At 38.8% G+C, this 20,423-nt stretch overlaps 1 protein-coding gene across 2 annotated transcripts in view; it reads right to left on the reverse strand.

Moving 5' to 3' along the window:
• brinp1 (bone morphogenetic protein/retinoic acid inducible neural-specific 1) overlaps window positions 1-20,423 on the reverse strand; it is a 159,086-nt gene that overhangs the window by 109,783 nt on the left and 28,880 nt on the right. The window contains exon 1 of one of the 2 annotated variants that reach the window (XM_028602442.1): window positions 16,455-16,802. The exons of the other annotated variant lie outside the window; for it this stretch is intronic. The gene's annotated coding sequence lies outside the window, so the exon portion shown is untranslated. Of the gene's footprint in view, window positions 1-16,454; window positions 16,803-20,423 lie in introns of those variants that run through there. 2 annotated transcript variants of the gene reach the window in all.

Consider the following 20,423-nt stretch of genomic DNA (forward strand, 5'->3'; position numbering starts at 1 on the left):
TATCTTTCTTTACTGTAATTACCAGCACAATATAACAGCAGAAGAACCTGCCTCTTTTCTCCCTTCTGTGACTGATCTATCATAATTGCTTGTGTCTGTTACATTTTATTCACATCTCACTATCAGTGCCACGGGGCAGGGTGTGATGAAGTGTTGTTGCGAGGCAACTGTGAGACTGCAATTGGATTTCAGAGCTGCATTTTATTTCACAGACATATGTTAGGGAAGTATCACCTTATCAGGGTGAGGACATGATTTGCTCATCTTATTTCAGTATCTGAGGTACAGGACTCTGGTAGGGAAAATAAATGTTTCTCGTTTTCTCATGTTGGATTTTATCGTTGTGTGCACAAGATGAAGCTTGAACAGAACAATGTGTTTCACTCAAACTCATCCCTCCCCACTTGCACTCCTAACGACCGTCATACTTGAGCACTTTCTACTGCCAGGTGTTTATATAACACAGGAAAAAAGTATGTGACAAAAAAGGAAAGATACAGGAAAATGTTTGCCAGCACATTTCTGAGTGTTAATACTGCTTCACCTAACCTTTTCACGACAACCTTCTACTTTTGCAAATTTTTTTTTAGGGGGGATGGTTCTCCGACAGAAATACATAACAGCTGCTGCCCTCTCAAGAGACTGGACCACTAGCATTATGTGGAGAGAGATTTTGTCCAGCTGCAGTGGGTTATTTTTGTTCGCCTTTGCTACCCCTGTTTGCTCCACGCACTCTGATGCAATGCCATCACTGAATTTAGTGACCTCATTTTCTTCCCAATTTGACATTTCCTTTCCTATTCACCCTTTGACAAATTGCTAATCACGAGACTTTGCCAAGTGTTCCCTATCTGAACAACCGCCTTGCCCCGAATGGGGTGTTAAGGCGATGGGCGACGGTCTATGGTCCTATTGTTCCTAATTCAAAGCCATAAATGTGTGAAACGGACAGAAAGCAGAGGAGGAAGCACAGACTCAGTGGGTTTCATAAATCAGCAAAATCTGCAGAGACGCAGAGCAGATGGCGAAAAAAAAGTGCTCCCATCTCAATTCCTTGCAGATTAAGCATTGCAAAGCTAAACTGCTCTGTATTACGTATGTGTTGTGTTAGTGCTGTGCATTAATATATATCAATATTCTAAGGATGCAGGATTCAGTGCCAAGCTCAATCCCCCAGTTAACAGTTAGAATGAACTTACTGTGTCAACTGCAATTTAGTGTCATCTTTTAACCTACAGTATGTCATTTGCAATTTAGTGTTGCCATGTACATTACAGCATCATACTTAGAAGACCTCTATATGTGGCTTTTTATATTCAAAACTGCACTATATCTGTAATATACCATATATAAGAAGGGTGGGCTATTTTATTTGCTGCTAGTCTCCAGATGAATTGAATGCATTTGCCGTTTAGCCCTGGGAGCAATTTTAGTGATTACTCTGCAATGCCAAGGACAATGAAGTCACAAAACAGATGGAAATAGCTCATTTGGATGTATTTGGGAGTTTGTTACTGTCTAATTGCAGATGCAAATATGATTAGCCAATAAATCTGAAATATACATACCGAAAATCTGTTAAATTATGGTTAAAAAATGGAGGTCACAACTTTTTTTTTATTACAGTTTTTTGTGGTAAATGTCATGACTTTCAGTGACTTTTACGGAGTACTTCAAATAATAAGTGCTTCACTGTATCTTAGAGAAGAGACGTAGTGAAAAGGGTTCAGCTTTAGGAGGATGCTCTGTCAATATACACAAGCACGCTCACATGCACACACATAGTCATACAGTATATAGATCCACATGCGCAAAGGCATCCTGAGCAGACATGTTCAGGCCTGATACGACTAAAAGGATGGTGAATTTTTGCTGAGAAAAGCTCTTTCTTTTTTGCACTATATTTCATCTCCTCTTCCTGGGAGGTTATCGTTTGCAAAAACGTGCCCTTGATATGGGTTATAGCAGCCAACTTGTACCCATTCCCCATGTTAAGATTGAAAATAGAGTGCTCTTGACCTCTTGCCTTTGAAATTCTCCCACTGTTGCTGTATTCCTCCCCTAAGCTGTCCTCTTTTTATCCCATAGCTCTGAGGCTTTTGCCACAAGGCTAGCATTTTCATTTCCCATGCTCCAGCGCTTCTTTGGCGACGGAAGTAAACTGAGTCATAAGCCATGTATAATGCATGTCTTTATACAGAGATTTAAGTCAGCTGTGGTTTTAACCACTAAATACATTCTCAATGCATGATAGCCAACAACAACATGCCCACAGCTGCTTAATAATTCACAAACCAAGTTTTCCAAATATGAGCTGTGAGCCACAGAAGAACACAGGTGATTTTCTAAGGTCTTCTTCAAATGTTTATGGTCCAATAAAGACAGATAACAGTGGTATATATATACAGTATATATGTGTAACCCTTCCTTTCTCTGAGGTATTAAGCACTTACTGTATATCAAATGTTAATTATATTAAATCCACTATGTACAGTAGAATTTGAAAATATCTGACTTTGGTGTCCCCCTGTGGTAGTCAAATAAGACGGTAAAAAAGATGTCCATATTACAAAGTTTACTGAGATCTTTCACTAGATCAAAATTTAACATAATTCTTTGAAAATATTAGAAAAAGATATATATATCTTTTTCAAAGCATTAAAGAGAGAGATTAATGTGGATGTACATGAGGGAAGGGGTAAGAGAAGATTTGACACAAACTAGATTAAGGTACAAAAAAGGCATTATAAATGACAAGTGGATGATATCATAGATGGATGTCAATTGAATATTGTACCTTTCTGATGCTGCTATTGTGTCATACTGTCTTGTCAGAAGATGAACAAGATGCCTCCACATGTTTTTTTAAAAGGGTCAGAGCAAAACATCTGAACATGACATTGACATCTTTAGAATAACAAAAATATGTTTATTTATATTTAAATAAATAAATATGCCGATCTGCACCTACGTGGGGACAGCAAATTTCCCGTCTCGTTTTTATGACTTTCTATGCTTTCAATAATTGCTGAAGATTGCTTGGTTTTTTAAGAGACCAAATGTGGAGAAAACTTGTTCACAGTTATGCTATGGTGCTGTTTAGACAAATTGTGCTTAAGTGAGACTTCTACTCGGACAACCATCTTTGTCTGGTCTGGAAATAAGCTTTGGTAATCCATTTTCTCTTTTGTGACGCTGACTGTCTGGTACAACTTTTGATAGAGGCGGCAAGAGTTTTTTGTTAAAGTGCCAAAAAGGCGACTGAAGGCAAGCAGTGAGTCTCAGAAGCAGTTGAATGGGTTAATAAAGAGCACACTGATTAGTGATTAGCTCCCATGTGGGTAAGAGACAAGGACGGAATCTTTGGCTTACTTGATTGGATGATGAACTAAGAGGAGGTTGATGCTTGAATTTTAAAGTGATATGATAATGGAGGGAGGTGGGAATGAAAGGAATGCAGCCAAGAGGTGTGGCTTCGAAGGAGTAATGAATGAAAGAGTAGCCTAGAGGTGAAATAATTAAGAATGAGGTAGTCTTCCTTATTAAACTTTCGCTAAGCTCAATTACAATGACAAAAGACTTGTCTGATGAACCATTTGAACAAAAGATCATTGGAACAGAGTACAAGCACTTTTCATGGAATCTCTCCTGAGCTGAATAGTACATTGGCAGAATGTAATCTGGTGTCAGTATATCTGTGTCTCTTTTAAATGTGATCTGTTTTCAGAATTACTGTTTCGTCAATGTAGCCATATTGTTATCCAGCCAAAGGCTACCACCATTGCACTTTTTTTCTGCTCATGACTGTGAGTTGAATCTGCCACGTTGCCTCTTCTATGCCCTACATTGGTGTCACGTTGGTGTGCAGAGTCTGCAAAAACACCGGAGAGGATACTGCTCAGGCTAGCTTCACCTGGACTGGACTCTCCATCATCAAAACTAACAACACAAGCTCCATCAGCAAGGCAGCAGTAAGGTCTTCAGGGATGGTACGCGTGTGTGTGTGTGTGTGTGTGTGTGTGTGTGTGTGTGTGTGTGTGTGTGTGTGTGTGTGTGTGTGTGTGTGTGTGTGTGTGTGTGCGCATATGTAAATATGTACTGGTCCTTGTCCCCTAAGATTCAATCAATGATTTTTCTGTTTGCAGAACATGCCGCATGCTTATTTATGTGGATGAGTGAACAGCAAACCAGGGTCAATGAACAGGATCAATGATACACACATTGGTAATGTGTCATATTTTACAGAAGACTAACCATATAACCACATAGGTCACCAATGGCATGATTAGGTAACAGGGGGAATATTTTGACAATGTTAAGCGAATACACAATTCCTAATTATTACTACGGTAATTACGTTAGAATAATGATGATGATAATTTTATCCCTTTAGTTGAATCATCAATTTTTCCGACATTTAGTTAGCATCCCTAGTTTTGTGGCAGTTACTTGGATAATGGCTTTGCCTAGAGCTTTCAAATTATCAATTCAGAATTGGGGGTTACAAGAGCATTAAAGGCAAAAATGCAGCAAAATGTATTTCTACCAGCAAATGTCAGGCAAGCATCATATTGAACAATGATGTAACTTTAACATCACAGTATGCAGAATACCCACATCAATGCAGCTTGACATCCATTATTCATTTGTTCAGAATTAAATACAGCCGAACATATTCACAGTGAATCACAGTATACAGTGGCTGATTAAATCATATATGAGACGCTTCTGTATTTACAGTGCATGCTGTGCATCTTTTCCCAGTCAGCACACGGTCAGCGGTTGGATTCAAACACAAATCTGACTGAAACACAAATTTCCCTGTCTGGCTCAGGCATGCTTGTCAGATTTTGCAGGGTTTTGGTGCTAAAACGGCCTTTCAGCGTAACAAATAGGCCCACTGTGGGCTGATTTGTGATTCTTTATTCATGGCTGAAACACTCAGGATCGGTCTGTGTCTGTCTTCTTTGTGTGAAGAACAACATATAAGACTGATCACAATAACCCTGCTACTTGTTGATTTCATGTTACTCCAAAATTAGAAGAAGACTGTTAATGGAGTGAGGTGCCAGGTTGGCAGAGCACTGGCAGCACTGCACTTGGTTGAGAAAACAAATTATTCATGTTAAGAGACTCAATCAATGTGTATTTCCGATGCCTCTGTCATTTTTGATTGAAGGCAACCAGTGTGTCACCCACTGAAGTGTTTCAGAATTAATCAAATTGGGAATATATTTATGTATTATTTCCTGCATATGGATTGACTTAGTAGCAGTATCCAGTTTTACCCAATTAAGATAACAATTAACTCTATTAACATAGAGAGAATTAACTGCCTCTGTTTGGCTGAGTCTTCCACCAAAAAACACTCCTAAAAGTTGTTTGTTCAAGCAGCAATTACGACTCATATTTATGTTTATAGTGGCTGTGCCATCTAGTATCCTCCCGTAATTATAACAGTAGCAAAGCAGGAAGTAGGGTGACGAAATACAGGAGTGCCAAAATTTGCATAATGAAGAAGGTTAAGGGGGTGGATTGGTCAAACAAACACAGGACTTTCACTCAGTCCATCCTGTCCCGTTTAAAAATATAAGTAAACAGCAAGTTTTTTTTATTTTATTTACTGGATTAGCGAAACAAATTGAACTACCTGACATTCTGCGTCATGTCCATAACCGGTAGTTTTGGTGCCTAAACCTAACCAAGTAGTTTTTGTACCTAAACCTAACCAAACTGTGACCGCTTCACACAGTTAACAACATGTTTAAAAACTGCAACCTTTACGTTCTGTGGTTTAAATATGAGGACGGAAAACGCTTCTGTGGGTGGTATTTCCTGCCACTTCTTGGGGCACTAATTTAGGAAACGCTTCTGTGGGTGGTATTAGAGAGTAGGAATATCGTCATATGGTTTAAAAGACGTGTTGGTTTGGCTTCTTGGCTGTGGATGTTACATGTCCATAAAAAAGAGGTGTTCAGTCAGTTTTTGCTGACAGATATAATCTTGAACTTAAATCAAGAGGTATTAAAACACAACATTTGGCCTTGCTTGCATCTCCATCAGGTGATTTCTGTTATCTGATACACAATCATCCCAAAGCATAATTTAATTACCCCCAACATTTCCCTGATTGCGTTTGACTCCGTGCAAAGCAAGCCTAGAGGGAGCAGCATAAAGACCTGCTCTGCTTTACAAGTGAATTTCACATTATTACAGTTGTTTTAGTTCATCTAAAAAAACAATTATTTTACGTGTCCTTTGGCAAGTCTTTCTTGTTTTATGATAGAAGAAAAGCCTGCTGAAGATTTATGGCGTCAGGATTATGTCATGTCTCACGAGCGCGATAAAACAACAACACAAATTTTCACAATTTCACATGTGAAATTACTCTTTGTGTACCAATTCAACAATCAAGAGTAGTACAGGCATCTGCGAGCATGAAAGAAAACATAGGGAGAGGGAGAGAATTGCACCTGCGTGTATTAAACTAAGCAGCATGCACACTGAGCAGCCACAACGCGTCCGAGAGTGTCTACTTTGCGAGCGCTCGAGGGCATACACGCTCTCGTAGGTGAACTGTCCTCTCAAAGTTGATTTCTGCTCGCTCAAATGAAACTGACTTTTGACAATTTGGGGGCGGAAACCAAGGAGGCACTGGCCCTCTTATGATTGATCACTTTCAAAGCGATCTCATCCACACGGACCTCCTTAGTTTACTTTGACCCGACGCCATAAACATTCTCTAGACGTTGCCCTTAACCCCACACCCTTATAAAACTTTTTGTGTTTTGAAAACCAGTTCCAAATTGTCCTTGTTGCCTCAACCACCATCTCTTTTCAACCCCTTTCTCCCTTTCCCCTTGCTCATGTATTCCCATACTCCCCGTCTCTGTCAACCCAATTCCCCTAAAAACAGGAGAGAGGTCCCCTCCAGTTTCTATCCACCTCTAATAGGCACTTCCTTGTGTTACATGATCACCAGGTGTCAAGATTAAAGAATGGCTACTGCTTCCCAGGGCAGACATAGATGGGAGACAGAGAAAATAGCACTCCATAATTACTGATAAATCGAGCACACTGCCTCCTCTCCATCCACTTCCTCCCTATCCACCTGGCCCTGATGTCAATGTGAGGGGCTGAGCAAGTTAAGCCAGGAAAAAAGTTGACCACGCCAGCCACTTTCTTGCACTGCTGATATTGCAGTTAAGTTTGGGCAATTCAGGGCCAATTGACTGACTTGGAGGTTTTATTCACCCTCCAATCGCCTCCTCTTTGAAGTGGGACTCACAGCACAAAATTCACTAAAGGTAGCTGCAAACAGAGCACAATGGCACCAGCTTATACTCAAGAAGCTACATACCATACTACACTCCACTCTCTACCTTACACAACTAATCTGCTATTATAAACATACAGTACAAGTCTTGCCTGCTGTCTCTGCCGAGGTTATAACCTACAGAAGATGATTGATGCACAACAGAGCAAGGATTCCGCTCTACTGAACACTACACATGTGCAGTGTAAGGGACAGCGACTGGCACCAGTGGTAAAGAATGGCCAGCTGGTTGGGTCTCCTTCCTCCAGCCGGCAATCACAACATGTTGCCAGGTGGCAACCCAGTGCCATTGTTTATTAGTAATCCCAACAGCCTTCATGGAAACCGAAGTGGAGGCAAATGGAGTCCAACAGTGCAAGAAAGCCTCTGCTGCAGTGAGTCTGTTTTGTTCTGTCCTGTCATATTGGAGAATTTGAATGTTTAGTTAAGTCGGCATTTTGGATGGTGTGGATGAGCTAAATCTGGCCCAATAAATAGGCCATGTAAATGTACTGTATTAGCCTGATAATCAGACTGAATTCGCTAAACAAATCGGAAATGTGGTTGAGAGACCTGAAACCACGCACTTGCTTTGTGTCTTTTTGATATATAAATCCTTTCAGAACTCACACATACAGTAATGTTTGTTAATTCAGTAATGTAATGTTTACAGTAATGTTTTTCAGCAGCCATCCCAAAGTATATTTCTACTTAGAAACATGCCAAGCAATGTGATTAATAATTAAGATATTACTTAAAATAACTGCAAAAATGTTTTTGCAATCCGGCATTTAGTCCCCAATCTGCAGCATACATCTGTCCTCCTAAGTTTCTAGTTAATTTGATTCAGCATTTTGTCTATTTTTACTAGTTCTCTGGCCACAGTTTCATTCCTACTTTTAAATATGCAATGCTTGATCCTCTTTCCAGAAACCATGCTGACAGCTGACCTAACCCTCTTTCCTGCAAACGCTATGAGCGCTTTTGTAGATTGACCTTTTTCATTCTGAATAAAAAGTTTTAAATAAAAAGTTAAGTGGCCTAAAATGAGACTGGGATTTTTCTCTGTTTCTCACCCAAGATTGAGCGTTTTATTTGGGAATGAATACATTTATGTATTTTACAGTGTGATCATTAGTATTGTAGACAGTAGCTTTTCAGTAGATTTCTAGTTGGTCTAACATGCACAGTTCCATCTGCTTCAGTGTCTTTCAGTCAACATCTGCTTCCTTGTTTCATCTTCAGCGGACATTACATGTGGGACTTGGCAGGTTCAGTTTTAGCTCTTGCTTTATTGAAATATTTAATTCCACTTCCTTCCCTTTCAACTGAGAAATACTTGTAAATATTGAGCAATTTTGAACCTTAAATTATCTGGAAACACAATAGCAGAGACACCTGGCCACATTTACTGTATAACCTGTTAATTTAATAATATTTCCATAATTTGACTGACTCCTTTCAAAGCACATACAGTTTAAATAACTTCAAGGCACAAATGATCATTAAAAACAACAGATTTTGATTCTGGCAATCAAACTTATGGAATATTGATGCCATTGTTACATGCTATGCAGTAAGTTTTGGTTTAACTATAATTATAAACACTGAATTTTAAAACATTTAAACAAACAAATAAAAACTATCTGAGGCCAAGCAATATTAGCAAGATTTGCAGGCCTGGAGGTGATATGTTTTGTTTATTGTCTTTTAATTATAGTCTTCATCCTGAGGCAAATCCAATTTATATTAAATAATGTCCAGAACAATATTACGGCTTTCATGTGTGAATTTTAAACTTTAGTCTGAGCAGATAAAACACAATGGTCAGGAATTTTAAAACACAAATAGTAATGGAAATCCAACTACAGCAGATAATCCACATCATTTGAAAAGGCAGACCATTATGAAACTCACTCAACATTCATTCATTGAGTAAATTTAAAATAATGATTGCATGACTGATAAGTAGAAATTAGGTTGACCAAATATATGACCACCAGTTGAAGACGTGATACAAGGATATAAGAGTTACCTTAGCAACAGGCCTGAAAGCAATGGCAAATGATCACAAATATGCATGAATTTCTCGTCAATGTCCCTCAGGCTAAGTGTGACAGGATGGCGTGCTTAGGCATTTAAACTCACATACTAGGAATGCAAATGTACTAATGGTTCACCCATTGGGACATGTAGGATTCACACACACACACACACACACACACACACACACACACACACACACACACACACACACACACACAGGCAAGGTCAGGTACACAGAAAAAATCTATAGGTTGGTACTTCTGTGAAAGTGCTGTGTCAGGCCATTCATGTGCTACTTCTGGAGTCAGTAGCACAATGCCTTTTACAGCCCTAAGTTGTTGCAGACAAAGGATGCAGCACTAATCAACTGAGTCTCCCACAAATTGTGTCCATTTTGCTTTAGCAGTTACATTTTAGCGAAAACATATTGCTGCCAGGATAATGTTTTCCTTATCACACATCAGACTGATGGTGTCATTTAGGATCATCTAGGAGGACACTCTCCTTACTTCTCCACAACTGCCATCACATTTACATAAAGAATTGCATTTCTGAAGGGACTTTATACAGCAATCTAAATGATCATATTCACAATAGTCACAAAATCCTGTTCATCCAAAGTAAATTTACAGTGAATTGTAGAAGTGAAGAATATAATTTAGTGTCACATACTTATTTCACAATTAAACAACAAGTTTGCCACTAATAGACAAAAATATAACATCTGTATACATGTGCTGATCCAATATTAATTTATCTGCAAGTAGATTATACAAGAAAGCTAAAATGATTGAGTTAATGTAGTCTATCTATCTATCCCTAGCAGCTTAGCCAGCTAAGAAAGCTTTTACGATAGCTCACAATATCATTGCACTCTAATTTGAATATTCAAATCTGATCAGTCACTTGCTGCATTGTAGTCTGCTGCTGCCCTGAGCTGCAATATAGGTCACTGATGCTGAGAGCCACTAGCATGAGGCAACAGTGCATTGACTCACCAGCATCACATCAGTCATGGGTCAGTTTATGAATCTACTCTCTCTCCCAAATGACTTCTCTACTGTTGAATTTTTCAAAATTAGGACATACTGTATGTTCTGAAAATAAAAGCTTCTCATCTCCATCCAGTTTACATAATATAAATCCCACACTATATGAAATATTTTAGCAAATGTTTCTGTATTCTAAGGAATAAATGGATGTGCCTAAAATGTTCTAGCAGGGAGTGTTTCTCCCTTGCTAGTCAGCCCTTGGAAGATTGGAAAAGATTAAAACCTTCTCTGTGAGAGGCCTAATTAAAATTCTTCAGAAAAATTATCTTCCCATGATTGTTCACATCTTAAATTGAGGCTTTTTACACTGGCAGACACTTAGCTGACTCATAGAAATAAGTAATACTTTAGATTTGTTTATACATGTTAACAGTAAGTGTGGAAGTTCAGGATTGGACACATTTTTGAACCCATTCTTTAAGAAATGCACATTAAAAATAAAAAATCATGACGAAAGACAATATTAAAATGTGAATGAATTTGTTGATAGATAGATTTACTAATTATAACTGGGATATTTTTTGCAAATAAATAGAACAATAAAATGTGTTTGATTTGTTTATATTGTTATATGCATCTTTATGATTTTTGAGTTTCATTGAACATTTGAAAACAAAAGTATTAAAAGCTTAAAAAATATCACATTTTCTGTCTGTTTCAGTCATGAAGATGATCTTTCTTAGAGAGAGTTTAAACATTCATGTTCATTATTCATTCATTATTCACAAAGCACAAGTGCTGGGGCAAGTTTATGGCTCTAGTGCACATGAAAGTCAAAATGAGCATTGTTTGGTAGTTTTATCGCCAATCAAATCTGATCCTCTCAAACCCTTTAAATGCTTGTCCCTGTTACAACACACTGACAGTTGTCCAAAGAAGTCGAAACCAACTGCTTCTTAAGAGGGGCTCAATTGTCTTAAGATGTGAAATCCCCATCACAGTCTTGTCTTTCCATAGTGACCCGAACCAATTATGAAAGACAAAGACTCACACAGTATATTTGAAGCTCTGGGACTGTTTTGTTGCTTTAGTTTGTTTTCAACATTGTGCTCTAAAAGGCTGCACTTAGTACGTGAATGGCTATATTTACATGCATAAAATAATGAACACATTGCTAACAATCAAAAGTAAGGCAGACGTCTGATAGAACTTGAATGTTGTTCTAATAACTTAAGTATGTATGGCTTCACTTTTCAGTTGTTTATTTGTTTGTTTGGGCTAATAACTAAATCACCCAACCAATTAGCAATCACTTATCACAATGCCCCACCACAATCAACCTTTGCAAAAGCAATTGTTGTCTTTCACTTATTACAACCTTTTGGGAAGAGAGAGAGATAACACATGTGAATGATGCACCTCTGAAAACAGTGTTCTTGATGAAAATACATAGTTACTATCCTGAAAATCTTCGTGGATGTGAGCTATCGTTTTCACTGTGCAGCCTGGAAATCACTGTCAGTGCAATGGCAGCTGCACTGTAAACCCCTGGAAGCTGTGAGTACCAAAACAACACTGAGCTATGACCAACCAGCTGGATGTGTGCCACAGAAGTTTGTGCACTGACTTTGTTAAAGCATGAGGCCAGAAGGAAATCATTTGAGAACAGTAAAGCTGCAGGCCTGAAAACCAAAACAATAAGCCCCATAGAGTTGAGGGGAACTGCACAGCTGAGTGGTAAGTCTCTGTGTGTTCATCTAGCAACCCCTTTCACGTTATACATAGTCAATGGATCCATTATTAATATAGAAATATTGATTGAAGCAGCAATATCTTCCCCATACTTTAGTTGCCACAAGTTGATGGATAATGAGAACACTAAAAGATGTTTACAGTATAACAAGATTTGTTGGCTGTGAAAGTTTTGTAGATATGTTCAACAAACAGTAAACATGTATGATGTATCAACATGATATGCTGACATAGAACATAATCCACAGAGCATTACAATTCCTCCAAAATGTAATTATGCAATGGCTACCCACAACATTACCAGGCAGATGCAGGTGGGAAAGAAAATATTCTCAACAGTTTCATTTCATCTCCATACAAAGTGGGGCCCAAAGATATTTTACGTCTGAGAAGACTGTATTTTGTTTAAGATACCCCAGACACAACTTCTAGACTGGAGCAGATCAAATTACATTGCTGGAGGGAACATGCGAGGCAACAGTGATGCAAATGAAGTTAAAAGGTTCAATGTGGAATCGCTGGCCAGTGCAGACGTCTAATGTTCAGTAATGTGAAAGACCACGGCAAATCAAAACATATCACGCCCTTTCCCTCTCCTACTCACAGTAACATGGGGCAGAACATTCAAATGAATGTACAACCACAGCTATCACCAAGCCAGCAAAGACCAAGGCGGTGTCAAGCAAGATGAATGACTGTAGTTATTACTGTGTTGTCAGAGTTATCATATTTTTAAGGAGTAATAACTGAGCTCCGTAGCAGTGCTCAATGGCACAGGGATCAGGTTTGTAGTAGCTCAATTATGTCTCCTACCTGGCAACCACCAAATGTTAGGTCAGGATTAATAGTTTGCAGAGGACTGTACGTGTTAACCAAATATGCAAGGTCTTACATTGCACATTTGAAAGCACCTCCTTACTTACTTGGTTTTACTCACAAACATTTAGCAACCACGGCTCTTACATATTATTCAAATTATGCCAGTACATACTAATAGCATCTAGGTGATCAGCTGATTTTCTTTTTCATGTCCAATGCTAAACACAAAACATAAGAAAATGCTGCAAAAATTATAATTACAGTGCAAAACTCTATCACTACAGCTCCTGCAAAATGAACTTAATAATTAATGATTGTTATACAACATCATATTCAGTTTCATCAGCAGTCAGAAGGCAAGCCAAAAAAGGCTTTGCTTTCAGACATGAAATTGAAAGTGCATATGTGTAATCGTTGTCTATCTCTGTGTGCACTTTTATTTTATTTACTTTCTTAGCGAAGCTGCTCGGGGACGCAAAATGGATTTCAGTGTAAACCGACAATAAAGTTGTATCGTAGGTTATATATATATATATATATATATATATATATATATATATATATTTGTTTGATAAATAATTGATTTCTGTTTGATTGTTAACTTTTGTACAATGGATTTCTTAATTGTAACTGTGCTTATGTTCGCTCACAAACAGACTGTGGTCACCCACTGTGAAGGAAGAGAAAGAGGGAGATGCAGAGAGACTGGACGGAGGCTGCATTCAGATGACGAATTGTGTGGATTGAATGCCTGAATAGTTTATAACAATAAAATTGTCACTGTTGTGATGCTTTTCTGAGCCTGCTTTCAGCTCCCCCTAGGCTTCACACAGAGCCCAAAATTTGTAGCTCCAGTAGCTGACAAAGATAGCGAAGAGCAGTACATGCAGCAAAGAATTTCAAAACCATGGTTGCCTTCTCAGATAATAAGTCAATGTTTTAATACAGTTTATGTACTGTGCCTGGGGGTGAAAGGGCATCCCTCCACAGGAATGTTCAGATGTTTTTTTAAAGGCCATTAAAAAAAAAAAAAAAAAAAACTGAAACAAAATGTCCTTCTGGAATTGTTAATCAAGGCTTAACATGGTTTAAATTCCATGGTGCCAAGAATGCAATTAACCACTTGTGATCAGCTACCAACCATATAATTATGAGCCTACGGGGTGAGAATTCTTTTTGAACATCATACTATACAAGCACAGTTAGGCCCCATGTGGTCTAACGGGAATGATAGCAGCAGCACATAGGTCAGACAGGCCCTAGTGGAGGTCAAATGATTTAGCTGCCTCTCCAAAATATTGTAAGCAAACCAGCAGTTCTGTGGGATTCTGTCACATCATTATGTGACCCTGTTGTTTGTTTGCAATAAAAACTTTTTTTTTTTTTTTTTTTTTTTTAAACCTCTCGGGAGGCAGCCTTCTGGCCACTACAGCTGCAGTCCTCCCCCACATAAAAGCAATGCCATGCAAATACAAAAATACAAAGACAGTGACAGAGAGAGCTGGTGGGTTCTGCCAATACAGGACTGATAGTGTGCTGTTTTTAAAATAACATCCATACGCGATATACTATACATAGAGCAGCTTTGTGTGCAAAGGGTGATTGCATTAATTATATCATCCTAATTATGTTTAAGGGTGTTTATTTCCTCACCTTTCAAGAAGCACAGCCACATGTTTTTCAGACAATTCATCAGAAAGTTGCGCTGCCAAGGTCTGTAAAAAGTTGCTGAATGTTTTCTTTTCATCAACATTGGGTCATCTTAAGCCATGACACAAGTATAGCTTTAAGCTACTGCTGGCATTTTTATTTTGGCAATATGATGTGGAATGCCTTCCCTCTGAAAATGATTACATGTTGCCAGCGTTCTGCCATTGAAAAGGCCACCAGATTGAATGAGGCATTCTGAATAGGGCAGCTTTTCTTTTGCAATTTCCGCTGCCAGTGCAATTCTGCACTGCACATTTGGAGACGAAGGCAGAACCATACTGCAGTATTGATTGACTTGCTTTCAATATAATGTCAATTTCAAACATCAAAGCTTAACTTAAAGTTTACATTCAGTACTGAATGCAGGATTATTCACGTTTTGGTGCCACACAGACAATTTTTCAACTAGCTCTTTAAAGGCTAATCTATGCTGTGTTTTAGTTAGATAGATATCTTTTATTGTTCATTGTGGCCTGTTCACTTTTATTTTATTAGACTGATGTCTTGTGCTCTAAACCTGGAAATCATATATGCATAACGTGCATTTTCTTCTTTGTATATATTTGTTAATACTAAATGAATGTAGCTAATTGGACTGCTTTCCAAAGAGAAACAATGAAAAACAAAACAAAAACTGCAGTGGCGGTCATGGAAGTGCAGATAAATGCTTCCGGACCAATTTCAAACAGAAGCCACTTCTCTAATTTCATAGAGTTGGTATCAGTATCATACACAGTTATCTTGCCTTGAGCCACACAATGACACATAGTGTAAAAGAGCATGAGCTCCCCCCGCAGTTAGTCAGTGGAACAGCAATCAATGCAACTTGAGGGAACACGGAACGGCAACTTCTCACTGGTGACACACACACGCGCACTCAGGCACACATACAATAAAACAAGCATGTATGCTACGTGCTTGCTTTCTTTCACGCGCGTTTGGAGCCACGTCGAACACAGACCAGCAGATACACAGAAACACAGATCCAGCTGACTATCTGCTTTCACAGAATTCAATACAGGCAGTAATTCATCCATAACACAGAATCTACAAAAAAAAAAAAAAATCATAACAGGGCGCGTGACCGCAACTCATTCCATATCCAATATCCGAGCTGTGATGACACTCACTTTTAGTTTATGGACCATGCAGTTTCCGGGACGAATTAATCAACATGGATGTTAAAAGTCACGACTGGACTGCAAACATAATTAGCTTGAATAAAAATATTGATGCCGAGTGCACAGTATTCTGTAGGCCTGCTAATGCACCTCTGAATGTTGCCCCCGTAATGCCATTCATTGAAGCCACGGCAGGTCTGCGTAATATGCGAACCCCAAAATTCTGAGTGTTTTATGCTCCTTTATTTCCGCACTTCTGCAGCATCACCGCGGGAAGATGCTACCTCACAAGGTGCAGAGAGAACGCAGCCGAGTGCACATAATCGAGAAAATAACTCATTTGCATAATGCTTGGAGATGATGGGTTTATAAGATTATAAGATAAGTCATATTATTTGTAATAGCCTCAGAACGCTCCGTCGACATTCAGTCCGGGTGGAGCTTGTAAGAACTTGCACACCATTTATTTAAAAAGGTAGCTTCACAGTGATAAGACCAAATTCCCTCCATCCTGAAAAGGACACCATCGGCCACCTCAGTAACATGCTGACCACGCAACATCGCCATAACTGTGCCACAATGTAGCCCTGCCTACCGACTACTACCTCGTGGTCAGTGATGGACAGAAAAAATAAAATATATAAGATAACCTCATATTATGTTACCGGTCCAACCGGGATAACCGTACAGCCTACTTACCTAAAACTGACTCTCCCCTCTTAGCTGTATTTGTGGTCCAAGATTTGTTAGTTCTCTAGCCAACAACTTCTGCTGGAGCATATGTATCCAGTGCTCATGCTGGTGGCTCAGTCGGTGATGTTGGATTGCGGATGATTTGGCAATCCTTTTCATGCTCAAGGGGAAAAAATCCTTCGTTTCGGCGTGGTCTCGGGCATTGGCGCGCAGAGGAATAAAGTAATGAAGTCCGTCAGGAGGGGAAGGAGAAAAGGGAGCTCTGGATGTGAGATTTATGCCGACGTGTTTGAAACTGTTCTGTTCTCTTTTTCTCTCACCGGGGTGGAGAGGTGTGGGATGGATATCTAGGAAGGGAGGCTAGGATGCACAGAGTGAGGGCGAGAAAGGGGAGGTACAAAGAATACAGTGTTGTATTGTAGAGGACGGTCATGGCAGACAGTAAGGGGTGGGTCTGGACTGTATGAGGCGTAAGGCGAGGGAACTGAGGGTGGATGAGGATAAGAAGCCTTGTTGTGACTTTTCTCTGCTGATTTACACCAAGGCTGTAAGTTGACCACCATAATAGCTTGATCGTGACTAATTAGGGGGGAGGGCACAATTGGGGGAAATCTAAGAAAAGGGGCTGATAGGTTTTATGATTTAGTTATGAGAGATTTAAAAAAATAAATAAATGAAAAGCAGAAACCACAACAAAGTGATAAGGCGACGAGTGGCACATAAGGTGCCACGCTATGCCACGTGTAGGCTGTGTACTTTGCATAAAATACAACGTGACTGTATGACTGTGTTATTATAAACTCGGAATAACTCGCTGTGAAACTCTCTTCCAAAAATCCCCCATAGCTCAGGCTCTGTGGAGTCTGTTTAACTCTACCTAAAAGTGAATGGAACCTTGGTGGTTGCTGTCCATGGTGCTTAAACAACTTAAGGGTACAATTCTGGTTGTTGCTGTCCTTGGTGCTGAAACATAACTCATTTTGTGTCAATTCACAATAAACATATACAGACCAAAAACGTACTTGTTTACTGAGTGGCAGGGCCATATTTTTGTATATTTTCTTGACATTTGGTGGTGGGTGTGTGTGTGTGTGTGTGTGTGTGTGTGTGTGTGTGTGTGTGTGTGTGTGTGTGTGTGTGTGTGTGTGTGTGTGTGTGTGTGTGTGTGTGAGAATCCTACATGTCCCAAGGCTGATTACGATATTTCTACAGTCCACATAGTCTTAAATTTGACTTTTCTTTAGGCCAAATAGAGTTAGAATAAAGGGATTCTGTATTTCTTCACCACAATTATATTTTTGGAATTGAAATGAAGGCTTTAAAAAAGCAGTGGAATTGCACTGGCGGACTCAAAAAACCTTGACTTTAGTTTTTTTCTAAACATTCTGGCTATGGCCCTGATGACTGGGGCATCTTGAAAACAATATTGCATTGTATTGTATTAGTAACTAAACATGTCACATCGTTATGTGACAAAAAAGTTGGGTAACAAATCCTTCTCAGATAATGAAATATCCCTCTACTGTAAGTCTAAACTTAGTACCACCAATTTCTTCCTTCGATACTAGATACTGGAGCATTCCTGCCAACATTTAAGTTTCAAATTCCGGGATTTCTTTACGATGGCGGGAGGGGGTGGGGGGGGGGGGGGGCACCAGGAGATGGCTGTGAAATACTGGACAAGCCCAGGGAAAACAGAGGTGTTGGCACGTATGTACTTGAGGTTCTACATTTTACTGTGCTGTATCATAGAACCTCAATTAAACATATGGATAAATAATCAATTTAACATCTAACATCACAATATAAGTTATCAAACGAACTTGAATGGAATCACCTATACATTTCCCATTTAATAATCCAAAATTTGAGGACTAAATGTGACAGCACCCAACAGCTATGTGTTCGTTTAAAATTCTTAACCGTAGCTCAAAGCCCAAGCATGTAGAAAAGATAACTTTTGAATTGATTTTGACACCACTACATCCACTGCTGTCACAGACAGCTTTGCAACTCCACTAGCTCTCCAATGGTCCACTTCCAGTCAAGTGTTTGAAGCATCCACCAACGGGCAAAGAACCTGGCGGGACACGCATTTCATAGAACTCAATGAGGCTAAATGGATAAATGGGGCCATTACAGAGTCATTAGCCTGGAAGTGGTGGTGACACATGACAAGTTGCCTTTGCAATTGTAGACATAAAATACTCCAGGGATCATTGAAGTCGTTACTTTCTATAATTCTATTGGTCGTAGCTTTTAATTAGAAACTTCCCTTCAAGTTTGTTAATCAGGATATTTTGAGACTTCTCTGATGATTCACACCTGTTTTGGTTGCCTAAATGACCCTTAAAACAAAATCATTGTCAGCCTATCTATGAAACACAAGCCATTATATAAGGACAAACTAGATTTCCAGTGAGACTGGAACTGTGCACTTGCATATGTATGTCAGTAGGTCAGTTAAGTCTTTATCAAACACACCAAAGTAATTCATGTGGATATTTAGGAATACGTTTTTCCAGGTGTTATTGCAGCTGGATACAAAAAACTATGCATGTTATAAGAATGCTGGTCATGAATGCCATAGTCAATCATCAATACCTTGTTGCACTGGGTACACCTGTCTGATGAAATGCGCAGAATGTGTGTGTGTTGTTTGGGGATGACAAGCAGAGTGCTGGTACGATGCATATTTTAAATGTCCTTATCTCCAGAGGGGAAGTGCTGGTGATGTACTGTTGGCAAACTAAAAGCAAAGAGAAGGATTAAAAGAAGAGGGAAACAGACTGGAAAGAAAGATAAGGTCTGTAAATTATTTGAAAATGTGAAAAAAGTAGATCTGAAGTCCATTGTGTACCACATTACATTTAAACTAGAATTTAAGTCGCTTTTTAAGAGGTAGTATTGTCTTTACAGCCATGTGTCATTTCATCATGTCCTAAGATGTCTTATGTTGATTTTCTGTTGATTTAAGAATGGTTTCTCTGTTAAATGTTTGTATTGTGAAGCATCAGATTGTAGAACTACGACAAATTTCCCCTTGGAGAAAGTAAAGTGTATTCTATTCTATTGTATTCTATATCTTGTATTTCAAGGCCATCAAACACCTTAAGAGCTCATAATCTTCAATTTCAATTTATTGTGTTTGTCGGTCGTTGGTGATGTCAGAGACCGGTTGAGCAAACAGACTTCTCAGGCAGTTGGCATAGAGGGTATTAGAGATAAAATGAGGTGCTCTGTTGTTCTGATTCTACATCACCTTTCAGACAAATAAATTCAGGGAACGTGTGCACCAGGCATAGCCGACAGGAGGGCAGTTTTACAGACGTATGAAGGTATATTGATGAATTAAGATGAAGACTAAAATCAAACTCCTGAAGTCCAACTTAAAGTACACTGCACTGTTATTTTTTGTGATGGCATTTGCTCTGTAAATTGCATGCCCTGCTAGCACTAGGGTCTAACTATTTTTAGAATAAAGTGTGAAGAGGTTCTCTCATTCTTCCCATGTTGCCGAAATTCTGCCAACATGGCGAGAAAACAATAAATTAGTCATCTGTAGCATATTTATTTTTTACTATTGGTATAGATAGATAGATATTTTCTTTACAACCAGAATTGGTTGTGGAATCCATAAAAAGATGCAAACAAACAGAAGATTGACTTTGACATTCCCAATCAAGTTTTTGGACACTTGGAAAAAACAAAATGTACAAATATATGTGAAAGGACTACTTTTTTTAAAGGACTACTTAGAAGAAACAAAGTTAATCCTAAAGAGGTGAAATACTTTGGGAGGAAATAAGCTTAAACTGCTCATGTGTGACATGATGTTATACATTTGAGACAGAATACTGATGTTTCTCATCTGAATTTAAATATTTGGAGTTATTCTTGCTTAACTAACACCTCTTTCATGTTTTTAGTGATATGTACTAAATTATTTACTTTCCATTATTATATTATACATTA

Source organism: Perca flavescens, chromosome 16, assembly GCF_004354835.1.
Source record: "Perca flavescens isolate YP-PL-M2 chromosome 16, PFLA_1.0, whole genome shotgun sequence".
In the NCBI taxonomy this organism is placed as follows: domain Eukaryota; kingdom Metazoa; phylum Chordata; class Actinopteri; order Perciformes; family Percidae; genus Perca; species Perca flavescens.